The sequence below is a fragment of the Cryptomeria japonica genome, chromosome 11 (genome assembly GCF_030272615.1).
Source record: "Cryptomeria japonica chromosome 11, Sugi_1.0, whole genome shotgun sequence".
In the NCBI taxonomy this organism is placed as follows: domain Eukaryota; kingdom Viridiplantae; phylum Streptophyta; class Pinopsida; order Cupressales; family Cupressaceae; genus Cryptomeria; species Cryptomeria japonica.
This window is the reverse complement of record NC_081415.1, coordinates 111,524,330-111,545,864: the sequence shown is the minus strand read 5'-3', so window position 1 is coordinate 111,545,864 and position 21,535 is coordinate 111,524,330. Positions and strand designations below refer to the sequence as shown.

The 21,535-nt window shown below is 33.2% G+C and overlaps 1 long non-coding RNA gene and 1 other non-coding gene across 2 annotated transcripts; both read right to left on the bottom strand.

Moving 5' to 3' along the window:
• Window positions 1-7,499: 7,499 nt before the first annotated feature.
• Window positions 7,500-7,572, bottom strand: TRNAV-UAC (transfer RNA valine (anticodon UAC)). The gene has a single exon. It is a non-coding gene; the product is annotated as a tRNA-Val (tRNA).
• Window positions 7,573-7,757: 185 nt separating this feature from the next.
• LOC131037597 (uncharacterized) lies at window positions 7,758-13,906 on the bottom strand. The gene is made up of 5 exons (XR_009104255.2): window positions 13,775-13,906; window positions 8,986-9,092; window positions 8,627-8,798; window positions 8,186-8,312; window positions 7,758-7,986 (listed from the first exon to the last, which is right to left on the bottom strand). It is a non-coding gene; the product is annotated as an uncharacterized LOC131037597 (long non-coding RNA).
• Between the last annotated feature and the right edge of the window lie 7,629 nt (window positions 13,907-21,535).

The following is a 21,535-nucleotide window of genomic DNA, read 5'->3' as shown; positions in this document are numbered from 1 at the left end:
AATCCTAATTTCATTATTACTTTTTGTGTACATTGTGAGTGGAGCCAGCTAGATCCATTAACCATCCTTGATGCAATGGCCTTGAAGGTCATTTCCTCGTCTTCCTCATTCTTCTACATTGCCTTGAAGGTCATTTCCTCATCTTCCTCATTCTTCTACATTGCTAACTTGCCTGTGAGTTGGACATGTGGTTTGTGGGTGAAGCCCGTTGGATATTCCTCCTTTCCGTTTTATCAAAATCTCACAAGGGTTGTTGGCAACAAAAATGAGAGAAAAATGAGAGGTTGGGGGGGGGGGGGCGTTGAATCAATTTTGTACCGGATCTACAAACTCAACCTCAAATACAAATATGATAAACTATAGCAACAACAAAGATAAGAAAAATGATAGCACAACACACAACACCAAGATTTTGATGTGGAAAACCCAATTAATGGAAAAACCACGATGGGAACCTACCCACAATAAGATGATACTCTGCAATAGTATGTGAAAATATTACAATGAGGAATGCACTGGCATTCAGGCACACTGCCTAGAGGTCGCTACCCAAATATAATAACCCAGAAGGCTACAACCCTCAAGTAAGTTTCACTGACTTACAACGAGATTCAAACTACAATCGAGAAGGAATGAACTACAATAATAGCATCTACAAATGCCTAATGATAGTTCCAGTTAAGCACATTTGTCTGCTCTACAACACCAATCTCTACTCCATCACAATGTCGAAGGATGAATCACTTGTTCACACATATACCAATCTCTGATAATGCAGACACAACCACGATACCTAAATTACATGACTATATCACCTATATAATTTATCAACCTTGACAACAAGGTTGGCTAAACTCTCAATTCATAATTACAAAATTACATCACACAATACAAGAATCGACCGCCAAACTAATATAATGACATACATAACATAACATGGACCTAAATCAAATTTCCAAATTTTCATTATCACTGATAATTATGCCAAGATCAACTGCAACACACTACACCACCATAAAAACCACATAACATGAAGAACATCACCAGTTCAACAAAATCACCAAGAAATCACACAACGATCAATGCGGATCATAAAAAAAAATAGGACATACTTAGAAAACACTAGAAAGAACATTAGAATCATCAGTAACAACTGTACCAACACCACTTGTCAAATCTTCATCGATCAACATCTAAAACTCAGGAGTACTCAAACAACAACAATTGTCATGAAGAAAGATAACTTGCGGAGCACCAAATCATGAACCATCTAAAATTAAGATACACAAGACTATCCCAAACAATCTCCCAAACAATCTCCCAAAATCTCAGATCAAGATCTGATCATACCAGAATATACCAGAGGAAATACTGAACTTTGCAAAGCACTGATCAGAAAAACAAACAGCAAACTATATCATATAATATGATCAATTAAGCTTTCCAGATCACCAAAACTAATACAGAAGAATATAATGATACTAGAAATACCTCATACAACAAACCAAGATCCCAATAAACCAATCTGCAATCATCGGAGTAATAAATCATGGGAATATGTTGACATCAATGACAACAACATATCCTAGCAACAACAATGTCCAACAAGGGTGACACCCAGTGACCTCTAAGGCGAATCCCTCGAAAAATAATTTTTTTGAACAAAAACATGTAGAACTGACAAGTGGCAACTTTGTACACCTTAAGGCAACTTTCAAGCTATGGTATTGCAACAAATTCCACCAAGCTGCCAAGTGACGTATTTCAGTATGGGCTCATTATATTCAAAACTTAATCCCCAAGATATAAAAGGTCAACATGATGAGTTTAATGACTTGGCTTCAGGTTGTTGTAGATAGATTTGCAATTGTATGTTTAGATATTGGTGCATTGACAATCCATTTGACATTAAGAATTTTACAGTTTACAAGTTTTCTTGAATTAGAAAGAACGCAACTCACATGTTTCAAAGAAATAATATAAAATATAAAATACATATTAATTGATGAAATGAACTTTATTATATAATTATACTACAACATTTCCTAAGAAAACAAAATTGAGTTTTAGGGGAAGATAATCATTTTGGTAGGAGATTTATGACAACCCCCTCTTGCTCGTGATAAACAACCATATGATAGTAACATAATGCAAAATTACTATGGAAAGAATTTCAAATAGATATTTCTTTGCATAATGTATTCAAACAAATAGATGAAAGTGATGATCAACAAAAGTGTCATGAACTGCTCGAAAATTGATGCACATAAAGTAATTGATGACTGGATATTATTGGTCATAACAACTGATGCTACATTGAATCTAGTAGTTGGGGAAGAGTTTGATAATAATATTTATTTATTTGTAAGAAACAATAATGTACATGATCGTAATAGAATAAATTGTATGAATTGAGAAGACTAATAGTCCATAGAATTACAACTAAAGAAGAAACCACTAATGAATTAAAAAATCTCATTGATGAATGGGTTGTTGAGTTAGTATTGGCTAAGGGTGCAAGAGTCATGTTAATCTCTAACATATGGATGGAAGAAAGTCTTGTAAATGAAGCACTGTAATATATTTGGAATATGATATACAAACCTAAGGGCGCCCCACCAAATCCACTATGTAATGATTGAATTTGACAATTGCTCTCAATACCTTTTTGAATATGCATCTCCATATTTAAGTCTAGTTTCACTGATAAAAATGGGATGGAATTTTAACTACCCTTATTATTATCTTGAGCACTAATAAATCAACAAATAATAAGGAAGCATTGTGATATATTCAGAATATGATATACAATCATATAGGTGCCTCACCATTTCCACTATGAAATTATTGTTTTTGACAATTGTTCGAAAAATACTTTAGGAATATGCTTCTCCAAATTTAAATCTAGTTTCACCAATACTAATGGGATGGACATGTTAAGTGCTCTTATGATTAGCTTGAGCACTAATAATCCACATGTCACAAGGATTGATTCTTTCCAAGGCACAAATTAACATTGGACAAAAAGAAAGAGTAGAGTTTACATTTATTGCTATATCACACTTTAAATCTTTGGACGCACTAACAATTTCATTGCCTTTGGGAATACAATAATTTTATGTAATTCATACATTTTCAAATATAATTTTTATATTAAGCTATAATTACTGCTTTAGTATTATTTACATTTTATTTTAAATAAATATGAAATGTCTCATTAATTATCTTTTAATGTTTTGTATATTTTACATTTGGAAGAATATTGACATGTTTAATAAATGTGACTTATATTATACATTTTGATTAATATGATAAACTTCTTTATTTGCAAAGAAAAATAATAGTTTATAAAACATTAAAATATGATGAATTAGCATTTTACATGTCATACTGCAGATGCTAATAACAAATATATCTTAAATACATTGATTTAAAAGATGCCAAGAGATACCATTCTCAAGATGCTTATCTATTCTTAGTAACAAGTTCAATATAGATGCTTTGAGATTGATATGTCTCAACTTCTTTCATATAAATGTTTATTAAATATCGTATATTCATATATTACTTTTTAAAAAGTTCGATTATATCCCTCAAAATAATATATTTACATCAAAATTTTAATTAGATATTATGATTTAGTCATTTAACTTTTCAAATAAATTGTTTCAATAAATTTATTATTTCTTTATATAAGATACCATTCTCCTTTGGCAAAAAAAATATTTTAAAAAATTATTCAAATATTTAATTTAATATTAAAAATCAACATTTTATGAAGATTTAAATCATAAATTAAAGCCCTATTTCAACCCGTCTCCCCTACTGCCCCTACCCCTAGCATGGTGACTAAAGATAAACACTCTGCTACCACCTCTGTTGTGTATATGAAAATAAAGCCCCAAAGATCCCCCCTACTGACAAAAACACAAGATTACCATTCAAGAGGTGGTTAATGATGAGGAGGACGAGGAGGGTGGTGGTGAAGATGATAGTAAGAGTGGAAGTGCTAATTGCATATGCTTAAATAGGTTAGTTGGACGTATGCTAGACAAAACTGATGGTAAAAAATTGGTTTGACTATGAGGAGGAATCAGTGGAGGATGTTGCTGACAATGAGGATGTTGCTAAAGATGAGGAAGAAGCCAAGGATGACACATGGACAGCTGAAAGTTCAGACAAATTCACTAATGACAACTATGTACATAGTGGTAAAAACTAGCAATCGCACCTTGGTGTGCAATGGGTATGCCGAAGAGGTGTGGAATGTCAAGTAGGGAATTTTTTGGTCTACATTTTGCATACATTTGTGTTGTACAAGAGGTCAATTGCATAGATACATAAGGGTAGAGAGATAAATAGATAATGAGATAGTGATGGAAGGAGAGTTTGAAGAATAAATTTGAGGAGATATAGATAGAGAGTGAAAGAGATACAGATATAGAGGTCTAGGAAGACAGAAGGAGGGAGGCAGGGAGAGAGATCAATGGATAGAGAGATGAAGACATTTATAGAGATAGAGGGGGAGAGAGGGATGTGGAGGTTGAATTGAAGATAGAGTAAGATAGCAAGAGGGAGACAAATGGAGAGAGAGAGAGAGAGAGAGAGAGAGAGAGAGAGAGAGAGAGAGAGAGAGAGAGAGAGAGAGAGAGAGAGAGAGAGAGAGAGAGAGATTGAGATTGAGATTGAAATAGAGGGGGGGGGTATAGGTGGAGAGAAAGTGATAGAGATATATAGAGTAATATGGAGGGGAGAGTCAGAGAGAAATATAAATGTTGAGATAGAGTGATAGAGAGATAGGTATATAAGGAGATATATACACTATAGAGGACAGAGACAATGAGATAGAGATATAGAGGCATGATAGATAAAGGGAGCTCTGAGAAAGAGATATATGAGAAGAGAATGGGAGAGAGTGCTAGAGATAGACAGATAGATAAGGGGATAGGGAGGGAGGGATGAAGAGATGGAGGGGGGGAGTGAGTGAGGGAGATAGAAGGAGAGGTAAAGAGGGGGAAGGAGAGAAAGGGAGAGAGATAGGTAGGGAGAGAGATGGAGAGGGAGATATATATATATAGATAATGATATAGAGAGAGATAGAAAGGGATCTGGAGAAAGAGATAGGGAAAGAGGTAGAGAGTTGGAGAGAAATGTAGATAGAGATATAGAGAGAAGTGAGAGGAAGATAAAAGATGGAGAAATAGAGATGTGGATATAGTTTAGGAGAGATGGAAGGAAAGGAAGAGGGAGAGGGGGTGATGGATTGATATAGATAAAAGGGAGATATAGAGAGATAGGGAGATAGAGGTAGAGAGATATGAATACAAAGAGTTGGAGAAAGAAGGATAGGGATATGGAGAGGAGAAAGACTAATAAAGCAATGGAGACAAGTATAGATAGAGATGAAAGAGATAAATATATAGAGGGAGGGAGAGGGATATAATGAGAGAGGGACAAATGGAAAGATAAAGATAGAGATAGGAATTGATATATATAGAGAGAGAGGTGGCTAAAGAGATTGATATAGGGATATAGAGAGATTCAGAGATAACAAGATAGAGATAGATGGAGAGATGAAATAAAATACAAAGAGATGGAGATATAGAGGCAATTAAATATAGGTATATAGGTATATGAATTAAGAGAGAGAAAGAGATGAATGGATAGAGAGAGAGAGGAGGGGGGAGAGATAGATAGAGAGACATGAGAAGAGAAGGGGAGAGAGATGTATAAATAGAGAGATAGATAGGGTTTATGGAGGGAGAGATGGGGAGAGAGAGATGAATGGAGAGAGATGGGTAGAGGAGGGAGAGAGAAAATGGGGAAGAAAGGGAAAGAGAAGAAAGGGGGAAAGAGGGAGAGAGATAGGTAGAGAGAGGAGGAAATAGAGGTAGAGAAAGATATAGAAAGATATAGATAGAGAGGATGGAGAGGGAGATAGGGAGAGAATAGAGTAGGAGACATAATATGAATACTTGAGAGAGACCAATAGATAGAGAGGGAGAGAGTGAGTAATTTAGATAGAGAGAGATATAAAGATATATAAAGGGATAGAGAGATATAAGGAGATAGGTAGAAGAGAGGATCAATCAAAGAAAACAAGTAGGTGACTAGAATGATGTATGCAGATTTCTTATGCAAGTCCAAATTGGAAGGGCACTGTAATGCAAAATAATAGTTATATTACAACGTTTAACGCTTGCATTCTTCTTGTTTGGAATTGGTGATGAGAACTTCTAGTGGGTAAGCTATAATTACAACTTGATCTGTTGGTGCTATTAGGCTTGTAGAGGAGATTCAGAGATCTTCATACTTGAATATGGTAAGAAGTAGTGCCTCTATCATCGACCTTTTCTATGTATTACTATTGGGAGCCTATATTTGGAAAGACAAGGCATGGGAAGTCTATGACTTGGTGATGGGAGATTACTTCATTTTTATTTACCATTCCTCAATCCACATCATTGTTTCCATTATTTGTTGTGCAATGTAATTTTCAGCATTCAGAGAGAAACGTGACAACAACTTCATTGTTTCATTATCGGATTCCTATTCATCTTTCCCTGATATAAGTGCTTTTACAAAGATCCAGTTTTCTTTAGCTGCGGGTTTACATTTCTAACTCAAATTATACAAGCTCTCAAAATTTTATTAAAAATGTGGAAATTTCGTTAACCCTCACATCTACTTCATTAAGATGCAAGAGGATAATGCACTTTCAATTGAGAATAATTGTTTTGACTTTGAAGCCTCTTATGAGTGGTATTACTTTCTTCAAAATTCGCATGAGATTTGCGACTAGACTTGTTTGGATTTGCTCTGCATTATTACAATTGTGTTGACATGAGAAGCATATCCAGTGGGATTTGAACTTGGGTTGGCATCTTCATGACAATTTCTCCATCTGAAAACAAAACTTTGGCTCCGTGCACATGTTAACTTTTTTGTTTTTTCGCAGTTGCTGACCATTAGACCATTGACCGGAGGAGTTTTCTACATTGATAACAGTGGATATATTTTGGCAACAAACTTATATTTAAAATTAAAGAGTGGATACAGATTTATAATTCAAGACATCATCATTATCTTTTTATCAGAAACTTTAATTGTTGTCGCCCGTGTCACTACTACATAGAGAGGGGTTTTAAGACAATATTTGAGACAATTTTTGAGTGAATTGTCTTAACTAGAGACAAAATAAAACTTATGTGTCGTCTTAAATATTGTCTCTAAACGAGTGTCTTAAATTATTGTCTTAAAAAATTGTCTTTATAAAGACAATAAAAAATACCAGTATTATTGTCTCTTGAGAGACAGTTGTATTTTTGTCTTTAATCTCACCTATTGTCTTTCTTAAGATGATTAAAATATTCTTATTAGAGAGTACCACTTTTGTCTCTTTAGAGATTATATAAAACAATAAATTTTAAAAATAGCTCATCATTCAGATAAATCAATATTATTAAATATAAAATACAATATCATTGATTAATTCATGTTAGGGCACGATGGAATTGAACCACCATCCTCCTGCTTGTAAAGCAGGTGCTCTTCCATTTGAGCTAGTACCCTTTAAAGAAAAATTTTATCATTCAAAATTTTGGGTATCAAAACACGCTTTGGTTTAGTAGTGAACCACCATCCTCCTGCTTGTAAAGGAGATGCTCTTGCATTTGAACTAGCACCCTTTAAAGAATAATTTTATCATTCAGAATTTTGGGTCTCAAAACACCCTTTGATTTAGTAGTGAGTTTTAAGTCTAAATAATGCTTGAGAACATGTGACCATTTTGCAATCCATTTTGTGTTTTTGTATTAAACAACTTTGTGTTGCCTTGAAAATAAAATAACTGTGTTTCTTAGACAAAACCTTAGAATATCTAGCCAGCTCTATGCAACACAAAGAGAATGTACAAAAAATTTGAATGATACATTTATGTTTGTGAATTTGCAACTACATGGTCTAATTCTAATCCTCAGTGTGAACCTGTTCAATGCAAAATAGCTGTAAATCAATAGTCTACAAATTCAAATAGCCCTCTTGCTGAATAAATTTCATCAAAACACTTAAGATGGATTCTAAAACTAACTCTTTCCAATCTTGGAAGTAATTTATAGCATGATATTGATACAAATGAATATCCAAATAAAAAAATGTTAAATTTCTGGAATTTTAAATTACCAACCTCCAGATTTATGTTTGAGCTAAACTATAGCAACTTTGGTGACAATATATCTTAACCCTGATGTCAAAATTTTGTCCTTCACAATCATGTCCCTTTCACCTCCTTTCAGCTGCCCTCCCATAGGTTTCTTATGTCCAGTCATGAGATATAGGTTTAGTTAGCTTGATGAGTATATATATGTAGAATAGTTTTTCTATCAAAAAAAAAGTTCATTATATATTGAAAGAAACCATTAGATGTTATGTATTCAAAAGTAGTATTAGAGGCACATACCAAAATCCCAAGATTATTTTTTATAAAAGAAGCAACTTATACAATCAAAATAAAATGTTCCTAGAAATTAGAACTCTAGCTCTAAGAACAAAGAGAATGACAAAGGGCACAAGATACTCAAAATGAAAATAATTTGATTGTGATATTGCTCTCTAATTAGGAAAATACCTTTTAAGACTCAAGAATACAATAGATGCAAGAGACTCAAATTTAAAGTTGTTCATCTATAGTCAACCCAGTTTTTTTGTCTAGCTCTCTAGAGTCACCCTCAGAATTGCACCACACTGAACGGTAACAAGACCGTTGTGAAAACTCCTCCATTTTATCTCCATAGATTTCCCTGGTTAGACAACAAAATTTCTGAAAAAAGAATTTTCTTTTTGAAATTCCTATGAAATAATTTTCGGGTTCAATGATTCTCCAAATTGCATTTTGATTCTACTAAAACATAGCATTTATATTATTTAAAGCATAATTTAGTAATTTTAGAAATTTAAAAATTATGTAGTACACAAAATAATGAGTACCTCTTGTTAATCCTCCAGGTTAAATTACCGCTAATAATATGATGTAATTCTGCATGAGGAGAATAAGACCAGAAATTTGTCTAGCTATGCTGCAATTATCCAAGGCTCTAAAACAACCAAGCAAATTATTAGTCTATTATTTGATAGATTCCCAAATAACACAAAACTATCCATTTTAGTGTTTTTTTTAATTAATACATTAAGACAGGGATCATAAATATAAAAATTATCAATAAATTACAATGCAACAAATCATCGTAAATAACTTGCTATATTACATACAAGAGTAATTTATGATAGCTAAGGAGCAATTTTTGGTTAAAATCATTAGCATGGAGGGATGGTCATCAATGAAAATGAAGAACAACTTGTTTCCTCATTAAGGGTTCCAATCCAAAGGCAAATAGAGGTCATAGTGGTAGAGACGATGTGGGCTATGATGCATACAAAGGGAAGGATCACAAATGATAGTATATGGATGTGAAAGAAAGTTAATGGACAACTATGAACCCATATCTACAGGTCACAGTGGTAGAGACAATGTGGGCTATGATGCATACAAAGGGAAGGATCACAAATGATAGTCATATGGATGGGAAAGAAAGTTAATGGACAGCTATGAACCCATATCTACCTTGTCAAGAATACAACACCATTGATGATGACAGTTGACAGTGGAAAAATAAAGACTAATAAAGGGAATAGTAGTGATGCTTCACTATGTATTAGGCCCATGAGATGGTCAACATGCAGGGTTTGATACAGTTTCAAAACAGTCCATGAACATCATACAAGGGTAACATTCTAACACAAAGGCTATAGTGATAAGACTAATTATCATGTGATAACATTTATGAACAACAACATAAGGTTGGAGATTATTATTCTAGGTGACAAATTCATGTTGGATGAATAGAAGACATCACTATTATGAGGAGAAAAGAGGATAATACTGTCAAGAACAAAACATTGAGAAGCAAATGATAGTTACAAGGGCCTAATAGCAGCAGTGAGTACAATGTCATGATAGAGCAAAAGGAAAAATAGGTCTTAGAGAGCAGAAATACAAATATCTCTTGTTTAGATAGCATCACACAAAATAAAGAAGCCAAAATGCAAAGAATGCATTCAAGGGTTTTGTTGGCAACACTTGAGAAATAACAATCATTAAGGACAACAAATACATAGCACAGAGGTCCTAAATGAAGGGTATGTGAAAGAAAACAAGGTTGGCTTAATCACTGACATAGTTGCAAAATGAGGAGTCATCACAATGATGTGCATGTGTTCAATAGTAATATCTCAAAGATAATGAATAGGGCAGTCCTATGGATATAATACAAAGACTGTAAGCATACATAAAAGAAGACTCCAGGCCTAAAAAGTCCTATACAAACCCTATGACAATCACACATTGGGGAAAATAGAAAATCACAAGTTTGTAATAAAGGAATAATTCTTGAGAGTTGAAAATGTACGAGTCATGATGCATAATATTTTTTATTAGACTCTTATGGCATTTTGGTTCATTGACTTCACTGAAAACACAGTTGGGACGATCCTATTTTTGGGGGTCATATGGGCACATTTTAAAAACCTATTTCTATCCAAAGTAGCCATTAAAATATAGTTTCTAACCCAATTTGAATTTTTCAATTTGTATAACCAACGAAAAAGATGTGGCCAAAATACCCATTAGGTATCACCCAAGAAACTTAGGGACAAGATACGAACAGAGTCAATTTTTGGATGACCAAATTGTTGAACCTCTAAAACCTGTTGCTAAGGCACATTCTCCTATGAATCTAGTTTATAACACAATTTGAATCACCCAATTTTGATATCATATGAGAAAGATATGCCCAAAATACTGACTGCCTATCGTAAATTTGCACTGCTAAAACTCACATTTCCCTGTTTTTCATTGGCAAATTATACCAATCAATTCTTCTTTTCTTAAAAAACTGTTTCTATTGGAGATAAAAAAATTGAATCTAATTTTATCTCCAATTGGAATTACACCATCCATCATCAAACGAAAAAGATGTGGACAAAGTACCCACTAGGTGTCACACATGAAACTCAAGGACATAGTAAGAACAGAGTTAGGGCAGTAAATTTTTGGATGACCAAATTGTTGAATATCTAAAACCTATTTATAAGGAATATTCCCCTATGAACCTAGTTTACAAAACAATTTGAATCACTCAATTCCAATATCGTATGAGAAAGTTATGCCCAAAATACTGACTGCTTATCCTAAATCTGCACTGCTAAAACTCACATTTTCAGGTGGTTCATTGGCACATTCTACCAATCAATTCTTCTGTTCTTCAAAACCTGTTTCTATTGGAGATACAATATTGAATATACTTTTATCTCCAATTGGAATCATGTAAATCTATCATCAAACGAAAAAGTTAATACTAAAAATTTTGACTATTTGTCTAGGTGAGAATTTGAAAACTACAGCGAATGCCAAGGACAAAGATCAAATAACCACAAATATAGCAGTGGAAATGCAGTCTCAAAGGGATAGGATGGTTGTCCCAAGCATTCAATGTTGCAGAAAACAATCTCTTTAGTGGTTGTGAGGTGTCACATAGTGAAAAGAGTAGTGTGCAAACAATAGAGTGAAGCACTGGACAAAGTTTAGAGAAAAATCAACACAAAAGTATCTCGTGAGTCTCAAAGCTATATCATGCCATGCTATTATAAAATAAAAATGATTATTCATGCTCCATATTGTGTCCTATGTGTCGTAATGTGTTGATTCAATTCTACAATGCATGCACATTTTTCTTGTAGGATGTAATATGGTGTGTCTCTATCTATGAAGTTGGTATTCTGCATCGAATAAAATAGAAATTCACTAAGAAAAGATATATATGAATATTGACAATATACCAAGATTAAATTACTGTTATCTATAGAGAAAAGAAAAAGGATGGTGAAATTTACTTGATCTGCAGTTATCAACAATGACGGTTCTGCATTTATTTCACCATTGTTAAAAGTTGCAAGCTTTGACATAAAAGGCATGAAAACTAATAAATAGTATTTTGATCCAAACAAAAATCCCCTGGTTACATTCCACTTTTGGCATGATTTGGTAGAAAAATAAAATAGCAAGAAAAATTAAACCAGAAAATTGTCTATTAAATAATGTTCACATGCCACAACTTAAGGAAAATTAGACCAACTGCAGTAGTGAGTATCATCGGGTTGAAGTATAATAAACTTAAAGGTATTTCCATTGCAATAAATACCAAATGTGGCTCATCACATTGGTTTGAATGCTTGATAAAAAAATGTTCTTGGGTTGTCTACTTGGACAAGGCGTTCTAAGGGCAAATTCCTACAATTAACAGCAAAATAGTGGTATTGAATCCATTCTAGCACTATTGGAGTAAAACTGAACAGATTCCTGAATAATGAATTTTAATAATATAATATCAGTATGACAACATCAAATAAGAAAAAAAATTGCAATATATGCATAGTTGAGTTTCATTCCTACACCTTTGAAGTAAATCTGATCCATGAACTTGATACAGTGATCTACATAATTAATATAGTGGGAATTAACAATTACAGTATGGATTCTGAGGGCATATTTCTACAATCTAATAGCAGACAATCATATTCAGAACATTCCAGCATTGTTGGAGTAAGTCTACAAAAAATGCTTGCAATCTAATAAGTAAACATCACTGATATAGAATCAAATAGTGGGAAAATGTGTCGATTGAACAGTTCAAATCCATATTCCTAAATATTTCAAATTATCTCTGATTTATGCTTGATGTGGTGTGGAACTCATACTTGTTGTAGATTAGAACATATATTCAAGTGGCAGATTCCTACAATCTAATAGAAAAATATCAAATTTGCATCTTCTACTCCATGTCTGAATTATGTCAGTGTAGATTCTTATAATCTTTAATAGTAATAAAAAAATATCACTAAGACAACATCACGTAGGTGGAACCGTGGAACCTTATGAACAGTTTAGATCTATACTCGCATCTTTAGAGCGAATCTGCTTGATACAGTGAGCAACATCCAAGATACGTCACTAGACTAGGTGTTTCTAAAGGGTACATACCTACAATCTAATAACAAAACATTAGGGCTAGAACCATGTCTGGCATCTCAAGAGCTAATCTACACAGTTTGTTACAATTGAACAACAAAACAAATCACTTAGACAACATCAGACAGAGTGGAAAATATTCTAGGTGGTTCAGATCCAGAACCATATATTCTAGGTGGTTCAGATCCAGAACCATATATTTGCAGTAAGAGTCTACCATTTGCTCGATACAGTGAGTTGTATCTGTAATACATAAAGCATCAGCATTAAACTGCATACTCCGAGGGAGGATTCTTGAATATAATAACAAATTTTGAGCTTCATATTTATCACAGCACGATTAGAATAAATCTGAGAAGATTCCTACAATCTAATAACAAAACATCACCAAGACAGTCCAATAGAGAGGAGGAAAACGACATGGACAGTCCATATCCATTCCCACACCATTTAAGCAAGTCTCTACCATACACATCATACAATAAGCAGTGAGCTTAATACTCTTGAGTATCAGCATTAAACTAGGGCAGATTCTTACTATCTAAGAAAGATATCAAGTTAAGGTCCATGTCGGTATATTTGAACTAAGCTTGCATCGTCTATTTGATACAGTAAACAGTATAATTTCTTTTACACCATGTCGTTAAAATTACTTTTACAGAGGATTGAAACGAAGGAGAGTTTTGAACGTACCTTTTCAATTGATAGCCACTAGGTCGTCGGATCGAATTCCCAAAGAGTATCTCGTTGCACAACATAACCTATCCAAGTATTTTAATTTGCGAATAGCAGAACCAAGGGCACAAAGATCGCCAAACCTAGAAGAGTTTTCCCGTCCATGGGGTGGAGACTTCATAAATTAACGTCTTAAATCCCTCATTTGTGTAGTAGTGTCAGACTTCATAGTTTATTCGTGTCATCTTGAATAGAATCTTGGTACCTACACATGCCTTTCACACTATTCATGAAGGAAATGCGTTCAAACATTACTTTCTAAAAATTACAACTAAAAATACAGAAGTACGCAAATCATATTGCATGGAATTGCTGTACCTACACATGCCTTTAACACCGTCCATGAATGGAAACCAAAGAGCCTGCAATTAATTGGAATCAACTATTTATCCCAACGTGCCATTTTGTTTTTGTGAACACTCCTTCGTTGAGCTTTGTTGATGGTGAAGCGCAGTGAAGGTAACAGTAAGGTATTGGAGGCATCGGAAAAAGTGAGATTTGTGCATCTCGTGAAGAACACGTACACTCTGCTGGAGGAGATATCAGTGATAGGCGGAAGAATAACAAAAGCTACTCAACATAGGATCAAACTCATCCTTAGAAATACCAAACTCTTTCTCTTCTACCAGCCAAATTGAAGTTGTTCCGTATTCCTTCATTAATCTTTTCTTTTATTAAAATGTTTGAAGGTAGTAGAATCTTCACTAAATTATATTATTGATTGTGTTGTTATTTGAAAAGAGATTCTTAAGTGGTGTTATATAAAATTGTTTATTAAATTAAGTAATAAGTAAAGTTAAGTTTATTTTGGTTGAATATCTTGTAATTTGAATGAAGATTGTGAAAATGTAAAATTATTTTATTTAGAAAAATGTAAAATTATTTTATTTAGAAAAAAATAAAATTACATATTTTTGTATAAAAACGTAGAATAATTCAAGTCTTTTAGAATATCTACTTAAAACTATATTGATGTACTTTTCATATTGTTAAATTTTTTGTATAATAAAAATTGATTGTCAATAAGAAATAAATTCTAATATTACGAGATGCTTGTTTTTACTCTTTCCTTTTTCACTTCAATTTCACTTATTATAAAAAATTAATAAGATTCCATAAACATATCTTTTGTATGTAATAGATTAGTGCTTGGTTTGAGTTCAATATTTTATGAACATCCTATTGCTTTAATATATCTAAGTAGTTTTAAAAAACTAAATATTTTGATTATAATTTTGTTTTAAAAAAATGTTAAAGCTTATAATCTATTATTTTTAAAAGTGGGTAAATGGTTTTGATAGAGAGCTATGAATTAGTGAGGTCACAAATGGGCACCTCATCTCCACTTAAACATTGAACAATAATACTCTAGTGGGGTCTCAACCTAAATGGGAAGAACAACACCACCACAACTAATTTTTTATATTTTTTCTTGATTGGATTGATAGGCTGTCATAAGGTTGTCATATCTTTGAGAATAGTTTAGCTCAACATTAATAATTGTCAATCTTTTCTTTTCTATCATATTTTTTGTAAAGATGAAAAAGTAGTAAAAACATCTTCCTACACTAATCTTGAGAGGAGATATGTGTAACTTTTTAAAAGTATAATTAAAAAATAGTACATAATTGTAGAAAAATGTATCAAAAACCTAAATAAATATAAATCATAACATCAATATAAAGGAGAAAATCCCTTTGGGATGAAACCCTCCTTCCTGAAGTTTCCCAATGTCTAGCATCATAAATTGTTTACCCAAAAAAATTCATGCTCTAGATTTTGTACCTAATTTATCCTGGTTTCCCGTAGTTCATTTTAAGACCATTTTTTCTCTATGATATCCTAAAATCCTACACTTAAATTGACATCAAATGCAAAATCTAAGACTAGATTCTATGTTAACGTCCTTGATACTTGGCTCTCCCTTTAAAAGGAGCTTTTTTGGTGGACCTAAGCACCAAGCACCTTAGTCCCAACAAAAGGGGTTCAAATTCAGGGTGTTGTCATTGTTGAGCTTTACCTTTCATGATCTAATCTTGATCTTTGTATTTGATCATTATTTGTCATCTTGTACTTGAAATAATCTTCTAATCCCTATATAAAGAGCATCTTTTATCCTTCATAAGGTCTATCAAGTATTACAATCTAATCCAATCTAGAGAGATCATGCAAGGTATGAACTATTAATTTGTAGATTAGTAGACTACAAGCTATCTACACTCAAGTATCTTCATGCCTCTCATTCATTGTTATCATTATTTTATTGCACTAACACTTGCAAGACATCCAAAGAACATTGCTTCAATTTACCTTTATGTGGAACCTCATGACTAGATTTCATACCTAAGTTAATCTTATCATTTCAACATTTATCATTCATTTAGCCTTTGTCTCTTGCAAGATAAGATCTTCATTTCATCATTATTGTAGTGGAGGTGACAGTACCAACACAATGTTTGACTTAGGCAAGCCCTAGTACAACACAACCCTTTCACCTCATTTATTGTGTGTGCGAGTGTAGATCTAATAGTAGGATAGTTATAAATGTGAAGAGTATATAGTGAGATCGATCACTAGTTTTTGAATAGACAAAAAACCCTTGGAATGTTATGTCCAGTGCCCTTGTCCATCTATATTGATCCAAATCTTTAGGAGACAAGTTTGCATAGCTCCCTGATTCCACATTTTTCCATCTCTTGAAGCCTTCATAACTTACATACTAGGGTGCCTATTATTTTTGTCTACTACAATCAACTTCAAATTTTAGTTTCACGTACCACTCTATGTTTCCATCTCTCATCCTCTTTATTATTTCTTATTTTTTTATTCTATATCTACTCCATATTGTTAGTTTTATTCATTTTATAATTATTAGCCTAGTTGACTCGCACACACTTCATTGTCCCAATCTTTCAATACAAAGAAAATGAATCTTAATGCATAGCTCTCCCTCGAGAATAGTAGTTAGATGTATCCATGTTACACTATTATGAAAGGAATTGAGATCTTTATATTGCATTAGTTATCTTAGAGATCCATTTTATTTTGGTTAACCTGGTGTCTCTTATGCTTGCATATCTTTTGATTTAGTTTCAAATAACTCATATAAATGCATCTTACATTTGCACATTCTAATTTGTTTACGTTTTTGTGTCTAAGAACATTTTTAAATATTCACATTTTTTATATTAAAATTAGTTAACTAGTTGCATTTTTTGTCTAACATTGCTTGCATTTATCCATTGTATTCACATTTGTTACACAATGACACTTTAAAAAATATTTTTAAATAGTTTCTCTCCAAAAATATTTGTATATGTTTTATATTGTACCTTTGGAACACTTACTATAAATAATGATGAGGTGTATTATTGTCCCTCTTCCAAAGTTTTTTGTCTCAATATGGATACTTTAGTGCAAGTGAAACATATCTTGGACATTGGCAATTGCCATCCTAACATATTGATGAAAAGAGATGCTCACTCCTCTCCTAGAAACCATTCTACTTATTAGGATATTTTGGTGCAAGAAGATTTCATTCACTTCCTAAATGATATGTCACTTAAAATTACTTTAAGTGGAGATAAAATATTGAAGTATAAATATTTTTCCTCCCCTCTAAAAACTTATATTACACGTACTTGGATATTATAATGATAAAGTACTCCCTTCCTAATAATACTACTCAATAGGGTATGGATGATGCTAGTAAATATCTACATCCTCACCCAAAAAATAATCCGTCTTCATCCATTCATATTTTTGTGACCCACATATGATTACACAACTCATTTAAATGGCATTTGTGATGTGATTCCTTCTCCATTAATGTTAGAAGAACATTATAATGTTGGTTTTAATATACTCACTAAATAGATATATAGTGGACATGATCTTTGGTGTATGGAACAAAGAATTAGGGTCCCAGTGGAACTTACACAACACTACTATAAAGAAGGTGTAGGGTACCCACCTTATCCTTTTCCTCCATCCCCACCTTTATTACCTCCTAATAAGTAGAAAAAATTCCTTCACATGAGATAGGAATAATTCATATCTCTAGGATTTACAATGTAGATTCTAGTTTTTAGAATATTCATTTAAATTTTAGACCTAGTCAAATTTCAGCAATCAACATGCTCATGCCAACATCTCTCTCTCTCTCTCTCTCTCTCTCTCTCTCTCTCTCTCTCTCTCTCTCTCTCTCTCTCTCTCTCTCTCTCTCTCTCTCTCTCTCTCTCTCTCTCTCTCTCTCTCTCCCACTTGGGATCTCTTTGTCTAGAGGTGAGAGACATAGATCCTAAGGGGATATGGGTGAGAAACCAAGGGAGAGAGATAGAAGTGGGTAATGAGATATAGAGGGAGGGGTAGAGAGAAGTATATATTAAAGGAGAGAGAGAAGTAGGTATGGGGAGAGAGAGGGAGAGGGAAGAGAGGAAGGTAGGAAAGAATAAAGATGGGGGTAAGGAGGGAAGGCAAGGTAGAGAAGGAGAGAGAGTGGGAGAGACCTAGAGAGGGGAGATGTAAAGAGGTGAGGGATAGAGAGATGTTCACATTTGAAGAGAGAAAGAGGGGTAAGCAGATAGGGAGAGGGATGGAGAATTAGGTGAATAACTAGAGAGATAAGAGACCTAGAACCTTGGGAGAAAAGGATGATATACCTAGGGGGAAAGACAGAGGTGAGAGGGATAGGTGGGAAGAGAGGTGGGTAATGAGATAGGGATGGAGAGATAGAGAGGTAAAGATAGATGGAAAGAGAGACCTAGGGATGGGGAGAGAGAGAAGGAGAGAGAGGAGAGAGAGAGAATAGAATAAAGTGAGGGAGGAAGGGATGGATATGGGGGTAAGGAATGAAGGTGAATTATTGAGGGAGAGAAGGTGGGAGGGACCTAAAGAAATAAAGGTAGTGAGGGGGAGGTGTGCAAAGAGTGAGAGAAAACATATAGTAGAGAGTGAAGGGTAGGAAATATAGGTAAAAGGTAGTGTTAGATCTTAGGGTTGAGAGGAGAGAATGAGATAGAGAGAGCTAGAAATGGGATGGAGGAAGAGTGATAGGGAGGGATCTCTAGGTTTAGAGTTTTGGGGAGATAAAGACAGTGGCATAAAGAGAGTGAGAGAATGTTGATAGAAGTATGTTGATTACTTAAATTTGACTAAGTTTATGAATTTAAATAATCACCTAAAACCTATATAATCTACATTATAACTTGTACTGCCCTGCTAGGAAACCCCGAAGGGATTAAAACAAAACACAAGAATAGAGTGCAAATAATTTTATTTTTTTTAAGTTAAACACAGCATAATGATACAACGAGATATCAAAGACAAATTACATAGCAGAATACTTCAACTAACACCTAAAGAGTTTCCCAACGTGATTACTTAATTCCACATTTAACTTAACTCATGCTAATTAATCCAATAAGTTGATTATCTTAATAACAAGATAATTCTTAAACAAGGATAATTTCTTTCAGTAAGATAAAAATATAGATCACAAGATAAGGTTCATCCATTAAGATTTATTCATACCTTACGTTCAAGCTTTTCATTAAAAATATAAGCCATACATCTAAATTTATCACACACTTTAATTCCATCATAAACTAATGAGACCTTTCCATGCATACTTAATTTCATTATCAATAACTGAATGTATTCCAATATTCTAAGCTACCATCTTTCATGATCCAATTTACTGCATTTAATTAGAATGACTGCATACATGCATTTATGATTGATTTCATCTAATCCACTATATACATTCTAACATAATGCTATTCATACATGCTAAAACTGAAAAAGGAAACATAAGAGCATAAGTATCACATAACACCAAATTGATCTTGGAGTTCACCCCTAGAGGGATACATCTTTGGGTCTGCTCAACTGTAAGACCCCTCTGGTAATTAAATAAGTTCATAATACATAAGGTTCTCATCATTTACAATCCTCCCATCAAGGCGAACATAACCAATATACAAACAATGACATTGGTCAATAAATGCATAAATGATCCCTGAATAGGAAAGGATCCAACTGAACATAATCAAGCAAATACCAAGGTCTGCTGGAGCATCCATAAAACTAAGTCATTGCAGCCCAAGGTCTAGCATGATATCAAGTACTCACAAGGGCATAAGCAATAGGATGACTCCACAAAAGTGCTCCTATCAAGACAACACAACAACAAATTAGCGAACATAGGGACAAGTGTCATCACATGACCTGGTATGGTTACCATGGCAGGTCTTCATAGGTTCTGGCCCCATACACTGGGTTACTCTGGCAACCTATTCTAAACCTTTGGCCCATCCAAGCCTCATGTGGACCTTCACATCCTTTCGTGAAGACAAGGATGATGGTTTGCCATCTCAGGCCTTCTCACTGCATGTCGAATCTATACTAGCACTCATCTCATGTGTGAAGCACAAATATCTTACTTAGTGATTCATTAACTAACACTCTAATATACTATTAGCTTATCACTTATTAGACTCACTTTTGATGGGTTACCCAACAACCACTTTGGGCGCGGCCCCCAATTGAAAGCCACTTTCTCATACGGCACTAGACTATACTCAAACGAACTCAAAAACCAAGGAATACACATGGTCAAGCAAACGAAGTTCAAAATGGAGGGAACAACCATTTGCTCAAACATGACTTCATATGAGGTGCACTGACAGACGGTATTCTAACTAGAGACATGACTAGCTATGGTCAACCACCAACATCATTCAACACCCGCATAAAGGATATGACCAATTACAACATTTCAACAAAAACAACAGTCAAACTCGAGACCAAGGATAGAAACAGGTACCCAAATCAACCATATGACCAAGTCCATTCAACAAATCAAAGCTTGTCATTACTTAAGCAAAAGCGAATATAGAAATTAAAACTTGCATAGGCAATAACCAAAAAAGACAATCTTTTTCCATATTGATTTAAACATTAAATATTGATCAAGTTTTCTAAATGATCTAAGTTAGATTGCAGTTATCTACCTCATCTAGATATAGGTTGTTCTTGGTTTTCTAACTCACTTAGGTTCATGCATCAAAACATAACATACATACATCATTACGAGTTTTTAAACCAAATTCACATGAATATAATTAAATAAACATTAACCGACTAAATATGCTATTTAATCTCCAAATAAAACTTCATGATTATATTGGTTCGAAAATAATGTCTCCAAGTTCATCTCTCTGGAAACAAGTTACACTTTTCCGATTAAGAAAATATACATTTAAAGGAACCAAGAATGGTCAAACATTTCCCAAATCCACAAATTACTTCCTTATGCACTTGAAGAAAAAATTACCAAAATTAACTATATATATATATATATATATATATATATATATATATATATATATATATATATATATGTATTTATTTATTTATTTATTTATTTATTAATCCGTGATTAATAAAATATAACAAATTAATAATTAATAACAATATTAACAAATCAAGTATTTAATTAGAAAAATATTCATTAATAATAAAATAGAATTTGAATATTAATTATTGTACACTTTCCATTATACAAATAATTAATAACAAATTAATCATAATTTATTACTCAATGAACAATTAATCATAATTAAAAACTTAATTAAAAAACATTAACATTAAAAAAATAATATTTGACTTTTATAATATTTTTTTTTTTCCTGATAAAAAAAATATTAAGAAAAAAAC